Raw genomic sequence first — 17,459 nt, forward strand, 5'->3', positions numbered from 1 at the left:
ATCACTTGTAAACAACTGCAAGAAAAGGTGTAGACACAGCAGTGGTATATATAGGTATTAAAATGAGAAGGAAAAGAACAGTCTAATTAAATTGCACAAAAGCCAGTTCAAAATCCCAGTGTGGCACATACACATAAATTTAGGAGTTCCTTGTGATTACAGTGGTACACGCTCATGAGGCAATATTCAAAACAGCTTACATGCAAGATTGGTTGCAAGCACAGCAATTGAAGAATTGGAAATAAGTCTCCAGGCCTCCGTTGTTTCTTAGAAAAACTAACCTTAATTTTCAAGTGAAAGAAATTGAAGAAGTGTCCAATTGCTATCATGTTATTATCAATTACATTTCAGTGGACATGTGCTATCACCTAGTTGTGAAAGCGTATTTCTGAAGAATATCAAGTTCAGCATTTTTACTTGGCTGTATATTAAGAGAATTTGTACACCTTTATCAGTATATTCCTATTAAAAAAGAACCATTTTTAACAAAAACATCCAGTTTATTTTCTAACATGGTGTGGAATAGTTGCTTTGCAGCACAGAGCATGCTTTTTGAACACGTGAAGAAAAGAAGTGTGTGGTGGAAGTACACAACTAAATCATTCCCATGGCTACAGTCAGAAGCTGAGAGAAATTTTACCACTTTCGTGCTCACACTTGCATAATTACAGCTATGTCTTACATGCTTTATCATGTATGCCTCGCTGGCTTAATCCACAGTCATATTTCACTTGCTTCCTCCCTTGGAATTAAGTTGAACTAGTTTATTACTTTTTATACTTTTAATTCTCTACCTGAGCTTAAAATTATCAAAGAACATTTTGGATGTGTGTGGGAAAACCATCATGATGTGCTGGCAGTTGTTTTTTGAACTACCTAATTTCAGCAAAGACTATAACATTGGTACTGAATTTAACTTGTATAGATTTATACTCAGAGTACTTTACACAGCTCTTCTGTATCTTCTAAAGATACTAATTCATTTAATTATAAATTGTCAGCTTATAAACCACTACCAAGAAAGTTTTTTCCCCATTGATCTTCAAACAGTTTATATATGGCATTATATCATTTATATATGGCATTATGTAAAAGCATATCATTCTGAGAGTACAATTTTTACTCTAGTACAGAATATTTACTAGACTTGATACAAAATTACAAAACATATAGTGCTTTTCTTCCGCTTGATTATAAAAAATTATAATGAAATCAAGTCTTACAGCGGTCAAGATCCCTAAACAAGATGAAAAAACAAATATTTACCAAGTACTATATGATGTACATATATATACACATGAAATCTTAACAGGAGAATAAACATCAGTGAGAGAGAAGAGTACACACAAATTCATTCGATGAAACCCTCAAAGGGACCTTCTAACTAACTGTCAGTGATAAACAAATCTTGCCTCATTAATCAGTAGATTTTTTTCTCACTGATTTCACTACAATCAAGTTTTCACCTCTGAACTGAAATACTGTGGACTCCTCACATGCTAATCCCTCTGCCACCTCTTTAATAAAAAAAAATCCCTACATATATGATACCTGCTAAAATGGCTGCAGATTAGATGTCCTAAGGAACATATGGAAATACCATTAAAAATTGAATCAGATCTATGAATATGTTGTTTACAAAAAGTTCAAGTTACTTAAAAGACTAATCTTCCTATTTTACCCCACATAAACCTATAAGACAGGCTTCTTTGGTTCCAGGGTTAATTGGTTACTTGCATGTGCACACAGCAACCTCCCAACACCCTCAGAAAAAAGTTTCTTTCAAACTGATCTGTGTTCAGAAATAAATAGAAGGAAACAATACACAATAATTTATTTTTATGAATGACAAGAATGACAGTGCACTTTAATTTTGTATCTGGCTCAAATTATATCTGAGCCAAACATTTCATTTTAAGAGTCCTGTTAAATCTTTTCAAAGGCCTTGTTTTATGTGTTCATAAAATAACTCACTACTTTTTAGCTTTCAGGAATAGTAATTGCTGTAAATCTTGTAAATTAGCATGAGTAGTACCAGCAAGACACTCTGTTAAAATTCATCTACACTGTTGTTGGAATATTTATTAGGTACTAAAATATTTAAAGGAAGCCTACAACTACTATAATTCAAATTACATTTCACCTAAGAAAGCCTTTTTTATTGCACTTAGTATTATTGTTTTGTCCCTGTATAAGAAAGCATCTAATCTAGCTCCTAATCTTGAGCGGAAAAATTTCTTTTCATTAGATGGATGAATGAATTCATTATATTAACTGGATATTCCCTATTGTGTTTTATCAGTTTGCACAAGTAAATTGCACTGCTCATTGTAGTAATTGACATTTTCAACAGTTGCACATACAATAGAAATGTTAGCACCATTTATAAGCTAGTTAGCTCTTGATGGATTAGTGACCTTCAGAGGTCCTTCAGTATGGGTTTTTTCGTGGCTGCTGCTGTAGCAGCTGGAGACATTACCTCCCTCACTTCCTCATTATGATCACCTACTCTCTAGCATCCCTTTTGTGGCAGCATCTCCTAACTTGTTCCAGCTCGACCGAGTTATCTGACACCTATTATTCAAATTTTTAACATTCACCTCACTCATTCCCCACCTCCCTCTTTGCCTCTCTTAAAACTCATTTGTATTCTCTGCTCCACCTGATGGTCACAAGTGTCAAGGCTTTCTGCATGTACTGCAGCATCAGCTCGGGCTCAGCACCACGGCAATGCAACAGCTTCTCAGGCTGAGTGAACACTGGGAATAAGCAAACTGAAGCAGCTCTGAACACTAGCCATCCCCATCAGGCTTGGTTTCTGTTATAAACTCCCCCACTAAGTAATTCAGCCTAACACAGGGGATTCTGACAGGCTCCTCTATGGAAGAGACCATACACCAGTTCCTTCATATATCAAAAGATATTTCTATATAAAAAACAACCTCACATGCTGGATTTTTCCTCCTTTATGAGAAAGTGACTTGAGAAAAGAGCTGAACATACAGACCTGACCTCTTCTGTTTTTCCAGATAAATATATAGCCTATGAAAAGGAAGGAACTAATAGAATTTGGCTTGGTGCAATAAAATAAAATCTTTAACATAATATACGTTCATCTGTGGCTCTTACCCTGTTCCTATCTGCAGCTGGTTTAGGAGCAAAACCCACAGAAAACAGTGACGACTAAAGATAACTCAAATAACAACTGTTCATTTTTAGTATGGGTAAAGTTTCAAATTCATCTCCCCAGAGACTGATGAAATGAACTCTTCACATCTCTTCAGTGGTAAGAAGACAAAACATAAGCACTTCGCAAAGGGAAAACAATCTCCACATTGCCTATTTTATGTGGGAGGAAGGAAAAAATACATTTTTTTAAACAGACAACTTATGCTTTGTATTTGTTTCTGATCATCCTAACTCTGCGTCAAGTATTAAAACAAAAATGGAAATATTGGAAGGCTTTGAAAATTCCTTCTGAATTTTTCTTCCATCTTAAGTCAATGGCATGGGAACTTTCAAAGAAACATGCACTGCCTCTTTCATTTATTAGTCATTTATATCTACAACAGTGAGTGCAGGTCAGTTTTTTGTATCTGCTTTCCTTCAGTAAAACTCTTAATGTAGGATACAGGGCAACAGACAGGCTTCTCATCTTACAAGCTGTAGAATCTCTCCGAGTTTGCTATGAGGTACTCTACAAATTTTCACATATCAATGCTTTACACTGTTTTTCCTCCTATTCTGTATTAGGGATATTTTTATCTTTCTTCAAACAATTATTTTATTTAATTGATACCCAGAGTAATTTTTTTTCCCCAACTTCTAATTTACATGTTTTCCAGACATTAGATTTCCTCCACTTTCATCTAAATCCATAGGAACAGGAGGAAAATGCACTGTCTGACTTTTGGAATTCTTTATGGAGTTCTCATTTTTCTGGAGAAGTAGACAACATTCTGTGCCTGTTTCTAAACAGTAAAAATAATGTATATGTAGTTTAGTCCCAAACTAACTGCAGTGTTACAATTATTTACTTTTACGCTTCCAGGATTACATTTGAGTCTCTCACCCATTGTATAAGATGTTTCTCTTTAAACTATTTGCACCATCCTTAAAGTTCTGGTGTTTGATTTAAAAAAAAAAACAACAAAAAACCAACAAAACAAATCCTGAGAGACTTAATGTTGCAAGATACTTACTGCTACTTCACAGGGAAGTACAGCTATCAAAATGTTCTGTCATAAACTGATACTCTCAGTGTAGGTCTGAGATTATAATCACAAGGATCTTTCTACATGCATCTACGTAGGCACTATAAGTCCTGGTGGAAGTCTCTTCTCTTCTGGTTGACATGGCTGTAAAGCAGAGACATGTTTACAGACCTTAAAAATACGACATATTGAATTAAAATGGAACTAAGCCAAACTAAACGAGTTTCTATCATGTAACATTCATGTTTCATTTCCTCCCTAGAAAGGTAAAGAGAGGGCACAAAGTCCTCATTTTGAGATTCTCTGCTATCCAAAATATTGATGCACAATTTCATTTCAAACAATTAAAAAAACTTACCAGTAGGAAAGTATTAGTGAGATATTTCAAACATTTTCCCAGGAAATTTCTCTAGCTTGTTTCAGCAAATGAATACTTTAAGAAAACAGATTCTGAAGGAAATATCCAAGTTGCTTTTCCAACTTTCCAAGTTGCTTGGTTATGTTTTTTATAGCCATATCAAAATATACAATATATATACAGATTTAGATACATACCACCAGCATACTTCATTTAATTTATCATTCCCTCACACATAAATATAAGATGTTCTTTCTGACTCAAACTGCCTGATCTGTCTTTTGGATTTATTCATAACATTCCCATGCCCCTCACCATTCCAGACAGATGGGGACAACCACCCTACCAGCACAAAACTGAGGCTGAAGCCAAGTGAGAAAGGCTTGACACCAGTATCAGGGAAGCAGGAAACCAATCTATTCATTTTGCTACACATTAAGAGAAGAATGCACTCTGTAGTGCAGACAGAGATTACTGATCTATGGAAAAAAACAATTTACAGCCAAGAAGTACACCAAGCAGTGATCAACTGGTAAAGCTTCTTCACATACTGCAAATTTGGAAAAAAGTTTACAGGTTATTCCTCATCAGGTCAGGCTTACTCCAATATATTAGTCTCTATATAAAGGATGGTTAGTTCCAGGGCTAAAATTGAAACTAGAGTCTGTCACCTAACTACCATGGAGAATCTAGAGTCCTGGACTGACTGACAGGTCAAATTTCAGAACAATTCTGGTTCTACTGAAATCAATGCAAAATTGTTATTTTGGAAGTTTGTAGCATTTTTAAGTTTTAGATTAGTTCTGTGAGCTCTAACTCTCTATACAGCATTGCATAAAGACTCTAGACTTTCCAGTACTCGTAACATTTTACTATAGCACAAAGTTCTGAGATGACATGACTGTAAAGCCAAAATATTCTTTGTTAAGAAAAAAAGCTAATTTTTTATTATATATTGCTTCATTCATTTTGTGTGGCACTATAGTGACAAGCCAAGTCCTACACAGCAGAACTTGTGATAACTATAGTTTCATGTCAACCACTATCACACATGGCCTCTGTGCCAGGGAAGATCATGGAGCAGATCCTCCTAGAAGCTATGCTAAGGCACATGGAGGACAGGGAAGTGATTCGAGACAGTCAGCATGGCTTCACCAAGGTCAAGTCCTGCCTGACCAGCCTAGTGGCCTTCTGTGATGGAGTGACCACATCAGTGGACAAGGGAAGAGCTACCGATGTCGCCTATCTGGTCTTCTTTAACACAGTCCCCCACAAACATCCCTCTCTTGAAATTGGGGAGATAAGGATTTGATGGGTGGACTGTTGGGTGGATGAGGAACTGGTTGGATGGTCACATCCAGAGGGTAGTGGTCAATGCTCCATGTCCAGATGGGGATCAGTGATGAGTGGTGTCCCTCAGGGGTCTGTATTGGTACCAGTACTCTTTAACATCGTCATCAGTGACATAGACAGTGGGATCGAGTGCACCCTCAGCAAGTTTGCAGATGACACCAAGTTAAGTGGTGCGGGTGACACACGTGAGAGATGGGATGCTGTCCAGAGTGACCTGGACAAGCTTGAGAAATGGGTCCATGTGAACCTCCTGAGGTTCAGCAAGGCCAAGGGCAGGGTCCTGGTCCTGGGTTGGGGCAATCCCCGGTATCAGCACAGGCTGGGGGATGAAGGAATGGAGAGCAGCCCCATGGAGAAGGACTTGGGGGTCCTGGTGGGTGAAAAGCCACCTGTGCGCTCGCAGCCCAGAAGCCACCTGTGTCCTGGGCTGCCCCCAAAGCCATGTGGCCAGCGGGGTGAGGGAGTGGGTTCTGCCCCTCTGCCCTGCTCTGGGGAGACCCCCCTGCAGGGCCGTGTCCAGCTCCGGAGCCCTCGGCACAGGAGAGACACGGACCTGCTGGAGCGGGGCCAGAGGAGGCCCCAGCAACGCTCCGAGGGCTGGAACAGCTCTGCTGGGAGGACAGGCCGGGAGAGCTGGCGGGGCTCAGCCTGGAGCAGAGAAGGCTTCGGGGAGACCTTCCTGCAGCCGGCCAGGGCTTAAAAAGGGCCTACAGCAAAGACGGGGACAGACTTTTTAGCAGGACAAGGGGAAATGGTTTTGAACTAAAAAAGGCTAGATTTAGACTAGATCTAAGGACCAAATCTTTCACAATGAGGGTGGTGAAATACTAGCACATATTGCCCAGAGAGGTGGTAGATGCCCCATCCTTGGAAACACTCCAGGTCAGGCTGGTCGGGGCTCTGAGCAACCTGCTCTGGTTGGGGATGTCCCTGCTTATTGCATGGGTGTTGGACTAGATGACCTTTAAATGTCCCTTCCAACCCAAAGATTTTACGATTCTATGGCCCTTCTCATAAAGCACCTGCACCCTTGGAAGTCCTGATAGTAAGATGCATACACTAAATAACCAGGACGTGGCTTTGCTGTCAGAATACCACGATCATCAAAAGGATGTTAATAGAGCCCTTGTACCATACCAAATAGCATATATAGGTTCTCTGTTCATTTAATACACACAGACAAAGGACTTACTTTTCCTGCTCCTCTAGAATGAGATCCAGTGACTAGAAACAAGAACAAGTCATTGTCTTCTGATTTACTATCATTTAAGTCTCCTCAGTTAAGTTAAGAAGGTTATAAAATGTCTGCAGGCAAACCAAAATCTAGCCAGAAACCATGACAGATTGCTTAGAAAAACTGGCATGGGACGTTTTTTTTTTAATTTATTTACAATTTATCTGAAAAAGAGAATCATTAGAATACACTGCTGAGGGCAGTTTTTACTATAAGGGAAGGAATAATACATAGTAGGAATGACACAGAAAGGCACTAAACATTAGCGTAGCACTCTCTGGACCTGTGTTTTCTGCAGCAGTCTTGTGGCAGAATAATCTCTGCGCCACTCAGTCTGAGACTTGACAAGACTCACTCCAAAGATCATACAGCTACAAGCATGACTAAGAAAAACAATAAGCACATTCACCTTGTTGATCAAAGAGTATAAATTCATATACACAGAAGCTGCTGCTGACCCCTTCAAATCTAAATCACAGCTTAAATTCAGATACAGACTTTGTCTTGTGAACTCATCTTTCTCTGCTTGCCATAAATTCAAGCATGAACTGAAAACTGCCCTATATTTGTACTTTATGTGGAATGAATATGCCTCTCAAGGAAAGTCCCTGAAGGCTGAGGCTGCCATGGGACCCCTGTGCAAGGGAGTACTTTAAAGAGCAGGGCTATGAAATCTTCAGTGATCAGCTGACTTGAAGCCTAGTTTTGAGAGAACAGTTGTGTAATCTTGGCTCAAACTTCTGAAAAAATATGCTAAATTGTCAGAAAATACTATGAGAAAGTCTACAAACTAAAGCCATGAAAAATGAGGAAGGTAGAATTGCAGAGAAGAGTAGGATTGTTAAGAACATTAGCAGACCAAGACTTGCACAAAAATATTCTGTCAAAAAAAAAAAAAGAGAACTACAAACCATCATAAGTATATATTATCATCATCACATATATCAGCAACACAGGTATGCCCCCACACAACATCCAGGACATCCCTACTGTTTAAATGCTTTATTAAAAGAAGAGAGTGACAGATGTGAAAAAATATTTATGCTCTCAACAAATATATTAGTCTCAGTAGGAGGGAAAAGAATAAACACCACACAAAGCACAGTAAACAAAACTGAAAGTGCTTATTATGTTGGCACTTCTAATTCCAGGAGATTTAATAGGTATTTCCTTACAACATTCACATACCCTTTGGAGACTATGATGACAGAATGACGTATTACTATCTTCCTTTTATTTAGACACCAAATCAGACACATCAGAAGCAAACATGGGCTCCCTTGTAAGGCCAACCCCAGTTTGGGAAACACTTCAGCATGTATTTGAGTACCATGCAGTACCATGCATTTGTACACCAAAGAGCCTTGCTGAATCCAAGCTTGAATGGTAGCACAGAACACAAGCTGATGCTGTTGATTTTATGGATATGTACTATCCAACCCCCTATAATTTCTTTCACTAGGCCCCTTCTCACCTATCTTTTTCCAAATAGCCTTCCTTGATGTATTTGCCTCCAGCCCTAGCTCTCTCCTTCCTTCCTGCTTTCTCCCCAAAATCGCTGTCCATGGATCAAGTACTCAAGAGAGGAAACACTGCACTGCAGTTTAAGGCACTCCTGGAAAACACCAAAAGGTGAAATTGCCCCAGGGGTTCTGCGAAGAAAGGACAAAAAAGAGACTTCAGATTCAGGGAAAAAGAATAAATGCCAGAACATCTTTTGACTCTACTAATATATCTTGCAAGTAGGAAAGAAATTCCAGAAATACAGAGCAGAGGCAAGAACTGGGATGAAGTTGTGGCACACACCCTCAATCTCAAGACACAGGAAGTTTCTACATTCTCATTCTACATGGGCACTTCTCACACTTCAGACATAATCTAGGAGAAAGTGCTATTGCTGATAAAAATGTTTTGTATGAGAAGTTAAGTACATGTATGTCATTATGCACGTAAGTAAAAAACAACTGTGGGAAAACTGAGCTACTTACAGAAACTTTATACCTCTGCCCCATATTCCTACAAGGAGACATATGTCCTTGAATTCTCACTCAGAGAACTGCAGCTTCAAGCACTTTTCCACCCATGCATCACATTTATGTGAAAAGCTTAACAGCAGTACTCAGGCAAGATTCAGCAACAGCTACTTAGCCATGTGCTTGCCCTACCAAAGCAAAATGTAGCAAAAAGTTCACAGCAAGAATTCCTGCTTCAGCTGTTTAGGTCCTGCTGCCCATTCTGATGAACCATAACACAACCAGTTTAGCTATAGTCAATTCTGTTATGTGCTACCAGAGTAGTCAGAAACAGGTGAGTATAAAGGACCATCAATCTGCTCAGTTCTGTGTATTTTTAAATAAGAATACAACATTATTCATCACACATTCTGATCAAGATGTGGCATAAATAATCTTTGATTCAACCTGAGTACCTATAGGAAAATGAGGTTTTTCTGTTTCAAATTTCCAGTATTTCAGTCTGGTTATTTTCATAGACAAGAATCACTTGCTCTACAGTAATGTGACACCCTTGAGCTGGATTAAATATGCTGTATTCTTGCAAAGTTAGCCATTTTTACACTTGAATAGTCAAAGCAAAAATTGGCAGTATCATACAACTCTAGTCAGGAGTCAAGTTTCCAACTGTGAAATGAAATTCCGTGAAGCAATTGAGTATGTGCAGTAGAAAAAAAATCCACTGCTATCCCCATGTCTAGTTTGTAACGATTCCCTTATAAACTGTGTTGAATTGCCATTTACAAAATGATACAAACTATTTGAAAGGAATGAGCTGGGCCTCAGTGACAAGCTGCTGAAACTATGAAATTCTTCAGAGAAGCTTTACATGTATCTCTTCAAGACACAGAGTAAGACAAAGATGAGACATTAAAGAAAAGGTATCTTTTGAGCAATAGAAATTTTTTATGGTATTTGATAAATACAAGAAGGATTTGATAAAGTTTGGAGCCACAGAGGATTAAAAATGACAGTAAGTCCACCCAAGATGAATTTCAGATTGTATGTTTTCAGACATTTAAGAAGATTTTTTAAATCTCAGGAACAAATATTAAGCTGATAAAAAAGATTTTAAAAAATGTTCAAGTGAAGCTCTGAATAATGGAGTTCAGATTCTACACAGACTTCATGCAAGGTATTGGATGCATCCTTAGTGCCTGATACTCTGACATTACTATCTCTATATGGTCAGGAAAGCTCAGGCTTCAGTTTCTGCCTGCACCCAAATTCATACTTTGTCTGTGTGCTGGTTCACAAGCTTGACTGGGAGAACTTACTGGCTTCCAACTGGGGGAAGGTTAGGGGGAGAGAGACTTGCTGGCTAGAACCATAACCCTGCTCCTACCCATAGACAGGCCAGATTCATCACAGGAAACCAAAACACACTTTGTGTCCTCGTCGTCTTTTCCTGCTGGACTTGCACGCTGTCTCATTGTCAAGCTGCCCCATCTCTCCCAGATTTAGCATTCCACAGTCTCAGGAGTGCAAACAGTTTTTTCACTTCTAGAGAACATTCCTGGACCCTCTGTCAGGCGACTTGAGAGAAGCCAAATGGAGTGTACAGAGAGTCAAGTATTCTGAGGTAAGGAAGGCAAATTTACATTTTCCTAACACAAGCTGGCTATTTCAGGACCTTGTCCTGCACCCTCCCCACTACCAAAACCTTGCCACATAAACCTAATACAGCATGCAATTCTCCCATTGTACCTTAGAGGTAACAAAGCAAACATCGCCTTCTAGTAAAAATCATCTTGTTTTAGGGGGACGAGGAGAATATGCAGAGGACACTCCAGAGTAGGAATCTGCACAGCATCAAAATCTAGCTCACCTTCCAGGAAAATCATTGAGTAAGTCACAGAAACAGATTCACTGCTAAAAGGTGTGGCAAATGACTAGCTTGAGATTCCCATTAGGAAAAAAATCAGTGAGTTAGCTCTTGGGCTGCATTCAGTTTGCAGCTTTGCACAAACTTTATTGTGGAAACTTAGGAACCTATGGTTAGGCAGTAGTTCAAAATGTCTTTTGCTTATCTCAGTATGAAAAGTGTATTACTGAAATACTTCCTCCTAACTGTCTTATTCATTTGACTGGTAGGTCTGGACACTTTCTAGCACAATGATCTTGTTAGTGCTTGTAATGAAGACAATGTGAATCATCTTCACTGTTACTTCATTTTAAGTTCATATTTAAAGTTAATGAGTCAGTACTGCCTGAATTACATAGCAAATTCATAAGCAAGTCCAAGACTAAATTCATTGTCCCTTCAGTGTAGCCTACTGCTGACCAAACACAGCCAGTTCTTAAACAAAAAAATATCTGTGCTTTGGCAGATGCTAGCTCTTTGTTGATGTCATAAACAAAGGTGCTAATGTTGATGCACAATGAATATAAACTAGAAGCCACCAGCATATTTCACATTCAACCTTCTGAACAGTTAATATTTCGTGATAACGGTCATTGGTAGATGACACATTCAATTTAACCAGAATATTACAAAAACATCTTTGAAAAACTAAGTTCAGAGGAAAGCTCAGTATACAGGTCAGTGGAGGGACTGAAAGGCTCACTAGTAAATATAATAGCTTGACTGAACTGGGATGCTATCAATTAATCAAAATATGATAAGAAATGTGCATAGTTTAATGTGATATATTTACAGGAGGCAGAAATACTACCCCTGGAAATCAAAAGGAGACTCTTGGGACTTCTCTCATATTAAACAGTGTAGTGCAACTGTAAAGACTGCATCTCTTTAAGCTATATGAATGTATACAAATATGTATATTTTGTAGATTGCTATATATGTAAATATTTTAATATAAGGCCATCATCAAGTAACAGAGTCTTGTCTTCTTAAGGCCACTCAGTATAGAGGTTAACCATAAGCACAGAGCCCAACCAATCTCATCGCTACCGCAGAATCAAAGCATATTTCAGCAAGTTGTCAGAAGAGTTTCACTTGCCCATAGGCAGAGCAGGCCAGTTCACTATTTCTCCTTCACACTGCCAGTAGATGGACTAACCACCTTCCTCAAAAAAAATGTTGCAGATCAAGAGAATATCTGTTATGGAAGTAGGCTCTGATGGAAGCTCCAGCTTTGAGCTCTGAGAACTGAGATATTAAATAGTTTTTACATCCTCAGTGATGTCAAAATTAAAATAACATAATTTCACCTCCTGTCAACACTGGTAGGTCTGTTTAACATATCTCAGAATGGGTTTTAGAAATGCCAGCTACTGTTCTTTAATAAAGGTAAGTCAGCAGTAATTCTACTGGCAGGCATCCTTGTAAAAGATACAGTTAAAAGCTGTTGAGCATAGATTGTCACAAGTGAATTTATAGTCTGACAACATATAAACAAGAAAAATGAGAGCAATACTTGCTTAAAAGCTGAACAATCTACTGCTATTAGAAAGTTAATAATACATAGAGCTATTGCTTATGACTAACTACAAGTTTCTGTCAGTCCAGAAAGTGTACTGTGAAAGTACTTAAAACAGTAGTAAACAGAGATGTAATTGCATTGGTCCAGTAAGTTATAGAGAAACGCAATTTGACCTTTAATAGTTAAAGATAATTCTTCTTTCATAAAAAGTAAAAAAAAAATTCTTCCTCCTTCTACCTTAATTTCTCTTTAACTGTTTTATTGCTTTTGAAATGCAGTCTTCTCACAGAAATACTGACTGATCCATAGCAAGTGGCAACGCATCTGTGAGCAACTGAGTTTTTCAGACTTCCCATTCAAATTAATTGCCACTCTCTCTTCCCTTATTCCCAGAAACATTATGAAGTAATATCAGTCTCGATTTAGAGGTAAATGGAGGTTTAAGCAAATGGCACTTCAGCTGGCATGTCACTCCCTAGGTATCCTACCTCTAGGTTAAGTCTACACTGCAGTTCCTGCATGACAACCAACAGAATAACAGAATGACAGAAAGTTAAGGTTGGAAAAGACCTTTAAAAGATCATCAAGTCCAATCATCAACCCAACACCACCATGCCCACTAAACCATGTCCTGAAGTGCCACGTCCACATGTTTTTTGAACACTTCCAGAGATGGTGACTCCACCACCTCCTCCCTGGGCAGCCTGTGCCAATGTTTGACTACTCTCTCAGGAAAGAAATTTCTCCTAATATCTAGTCTAAACCTCCCCTGAGGCCATTTCCTCTCATCCTATCACTAGTTAGTTGGGAGAAGAGACCAACACCCACCTCACCACAACCCCCTTTCAGGCAGTTGTAGAGAGCGATAAGGTCTCCCCTCAGCCTCTTCCTCTCCATACTAAACAGCCCCAGTTCCCTCAGCCGCTCCTCATCAGACTTGTGCTCCAGACCCCTCACCAGCTTCGTTGCCCTTCTCTGGACATGCTCCAGCACCTCAACATCCTTCTTGTAGTGACGGGCCCAAAACTGAACACAGGATTTGAGGTACGGCCTCACCAATGCTGAGTACAGGGGCACAATCACTTCCCTGCTCCTGCTGGCCACACTATTTCTGATACAGGCCAGGATGCTGTTGGCCTTCTTGGCCACCTGGGCACACTGCTGGCTCATGTTCAGCCAGCTGCCAACCAGTACCCCCGTGTCCTTTTCCACTGGGCAGGTTTTCAGCCCTTTTCTTTCCCAAGCCTGTAGCATTGCATGGGGTTGTTGAGCAACCTTAATGCCTCCTCCACTGTTATCTCATCTATACATTACAATGCCAAAGCTCTATCTGCCTCCCAGGACCCAGACACAGCATGAGCAGTTCTTCAAACAACACTATCATGAAGATCCTGGTTAGCCAGACTCCTGCCTAGTAACCTGAGTTTAGTCTCCCAGGCACTCACCTTTTCCCCTGTGTCATTAGCACCAACATGGTGCATGACATCTAAGCTCCCCCTCCATAACTAAGGAACCTAAACATCTCATTAAGTCTGCTACATTTGTAGCAACATCCTTTCTATCTTGACCCATGAGCTTCTCCATTTCTTGACACTGTTTTAAATTTTGTTACTTTCACATCAGGTGAACAAACATATTCTGCTTGGCAAGTGATTACTGACATCACATACTGTAGAATAAACTCAGCAGCCAGCAAGATTTTGAGTAACAAGAAAAGTACACAACAGTTTAGCCTCTCCTTTTTTCCTACTCTGTATTAGGCCAGCTAAAAATAGAAAAAGAAAAAACAAAGGAGAGTGGGAAAAAAACAAACCAAAATCAAAAAAACCAAAGACCTCAGGACAAACAGTCCACACTTAACATGATACTCTTCATATGTCTGTCAACACAGAGTGACAGTCTCACTGCAAACTACTCCACTTGCTTCAGCTACTGCTTTTGTAACCCTCAGCAAGGTCCACTCCACTTCTCAGGCTCAAAGGGATCAGCCTGCCACGTCCAAGTGCACTTCACTCACACACTCCTGAAACGCTAATGTTCATTTGCCCAACAAACACCCAGAGCACATGGCTACCATCACTAAAAAAAAAGAAAAAACAAAAACCACTTACCACACTAGGCAAATGCTCCTGAATTTTTCTTTCCTATGCATGGTCACCTCTTTTCATGGAAATTATAGAAACTTAGTATCTTAGTATCCTTTATCATATGCATTTGAAAGTGCCCAGAGGGTTCAAATCTTACCAAAGGAGGCATACAAACATGCACTGAGAGCATAATAACATTGGCCTCAGGTTGCTAGCCAAGACAAAAAAACACCCCTTTGCAACATGAAAAACCCAAGAAGCTGGGCAAAATTTTGGAGGTTAGCCTTAAGACCAGCTTCCTCTTGGCATAATACTTCACCACCAAGTACTAAAGTAGCTACTTTTAAGCTAGAATCTCCAAATGTTTGGAATTTAATCTATATTTCTTCATGATCTCTTATTCAGATTTTCCAATGCTTATCTTAGACACAGTATCTAAACGGGTATCATTAATTTGCTTTAAAGCGTGGGAGTTTTTTAAATTTAAATACAGATACTGGAACAAGCTGTAATGTGCACACAAGTATACAAGCAGGAAAGTGATGCAGACTGTTTCCATAATTCAGTATGCTCTACAGGAATGCTTATATTGAGGCAAGGCATATCTTTCTGTCAATAATAGTTGCATTCATGCTATGTATGTGATACCACTTTACCATGTATAAAGTAGGACAGCTTGTGTACACAAACAAACTCTTTCCAAACCATTGTACATCAACCTCTTGATTTGGTAGTCTGAATGTAATTTTGTCCTTTAACCAACCATAGGGGAAAAAAAAACCCAAAACCCAACCTCCTTCAAAATTTGACAGCGTTTATGGACTCTTAACAGGCTTTAAGGTTAGCCCAATACACCAAAAATTTTAGCCCATGTAAAGAATGTATTTTTCTAGGAAATGTTCACAATATCTATCATGGTTTTGAAAGCAACTAATTCTATATTGATAACACTGATCGTATTAAAATGAGCTCTACACCGCAGCATTTCTCTCCAAGATTAAGGGACAAAAAACACGGTCTCAAAATTACTTTTTAAACAAAGATACATGTAAGTCTTTTATTCAGTACTTAGCTCAGTGTGACAGGCAATGTGTATTGCTCTGAATTACACTGTTAGAAAGTATCAATGAAAAAATTTACAAATGTGAAAAAAATGAAAGAATAAGAGGACTAACCTCCAATTTGCACAATACATTTAAAGAAAGGACTTCCTTCTACAGTGAGATAATTGATCATAATGGCTCGATTTTTCTAAACTAATTAAAAAAAAATTTCAGAAATATGAAAATATTAAACATGCTTGTGCATAACTAAAGAATTGTAAAGGATTACGCTGGCAAAAAATGATCTGATCAAGTATGAAAATCATGTATGTCACAGGTATATTAGAATAACTGTATTTTGAGGGGTCTTTTTTGCCCCCCTGAATATTTTCAACCACACACTGCCCTGATGCAGGAGAAACCAGTAAGAAGACCTCAAATCCCTCTGACAAAAAATAAAATAGGAATTTTATAGAAAAATCCTTCATTAAACTATATAAAAACTAAGAAAAAATAAGGCCATTTTTAGCTTTTACTACCTATGTAAATTGAGTATTGACCTGCAAGTAAGTTTAGGATAAATATGGTAATTCCAGGGCTCCTAGATATTCCTAGGCACAAAAAAGCTCCCTCAAACACAAGTTTTAGCAACCAAGCGATGACTGCTACAATGAGATAGTTCAAAATGCAAGTAATTATAATGCTGCTCACTGTAATTATAAGCCAAATGTGTCTTAGTGTCTATGATAATAAATAAGGAGCTTTACATACTCCATTTTAGAGAAAGACATCAGGACAAAATAAATAATGCAAAGTAGCTCTTACTCACTATGCAAGTGTATTCTGGTGAAGCCTCTAAAATAGGTTCCATACAATAAACCTTCCATTACCTATTTTATACAGACTTTTGTGAGATTTAATTAATGCTGCAAAATGCTTTGAGATTAATGAAAAAAAAAAAATTCTGTCAGGGTAAAATATTATTGTCAGACACTCATCTCAGCTTGTGAAATTTGTTTTTGTACATACAAATGAGACTTCATGTCCATAAGGACTCATTTATATAAAGGAGCAATTTTTGAAATATTCCTCATAAGGTGAAAATAAATTTATCTACATTTCCAAAATCGTACTTTTGTCACTATGCACATCCAGCTACAGCTATGTTCAACCTGCTTCATGACTAACATTCAGTCTATAACTATACACCCAACTTTTCATATTACCTGTGTTCTTCACAAAGGTTTGACACTACAGTACTTACAACTGACTACTCTGTCTAATGAAGAGCACTGCAAAGAAGTTCCTATAGCACTTTTGTAATCATGATGATGTAATCATGTAATCATGATGAATTAAGAGTATGAATCAACAAGAATTAGTATGAATTAGTACATTAACTTCTCCCTGCAATCCTAATAGTAGACCAAATTATACAACCAGAGCTAACAGGCCAAATTTGGGGGCACAGGCCCTCTTTCAGGTTTCAAACAGATACAGAAGTCATAGTATTCCAATTCAGGTTGAGAACAGTAAGTCTAATGGCATATGTTAACTGTTAACATGTTAACAGGTTAACATTTTAACATGTTAACTGTAAAATGTTAATAATGTTAATTACACAGTTCTAAAGAAAAGGCAAGTTGCATTTATGGAGCAGTGGCTGACAAAAAGACCGAAAAGAAAGCTCACAGTGGGGTGTCTGGAAGACTTTTGGACATAAAGATATTACAGTACAAAAAGAAATCTCCAGATTTTATCCTCTTGTTTAT

This window comes from Phaethon aethereus (assembly GCF_964289735.1).
Source record: "Phaethon aethereus genome assembly, chromosome: Z".
Taxonomy (NCBI): Eukaryota; Metazoa; Chordata; class Aves; order Phaethontiformes; family Phaethontidae; genus Phaethon; species Phaethon aethereus.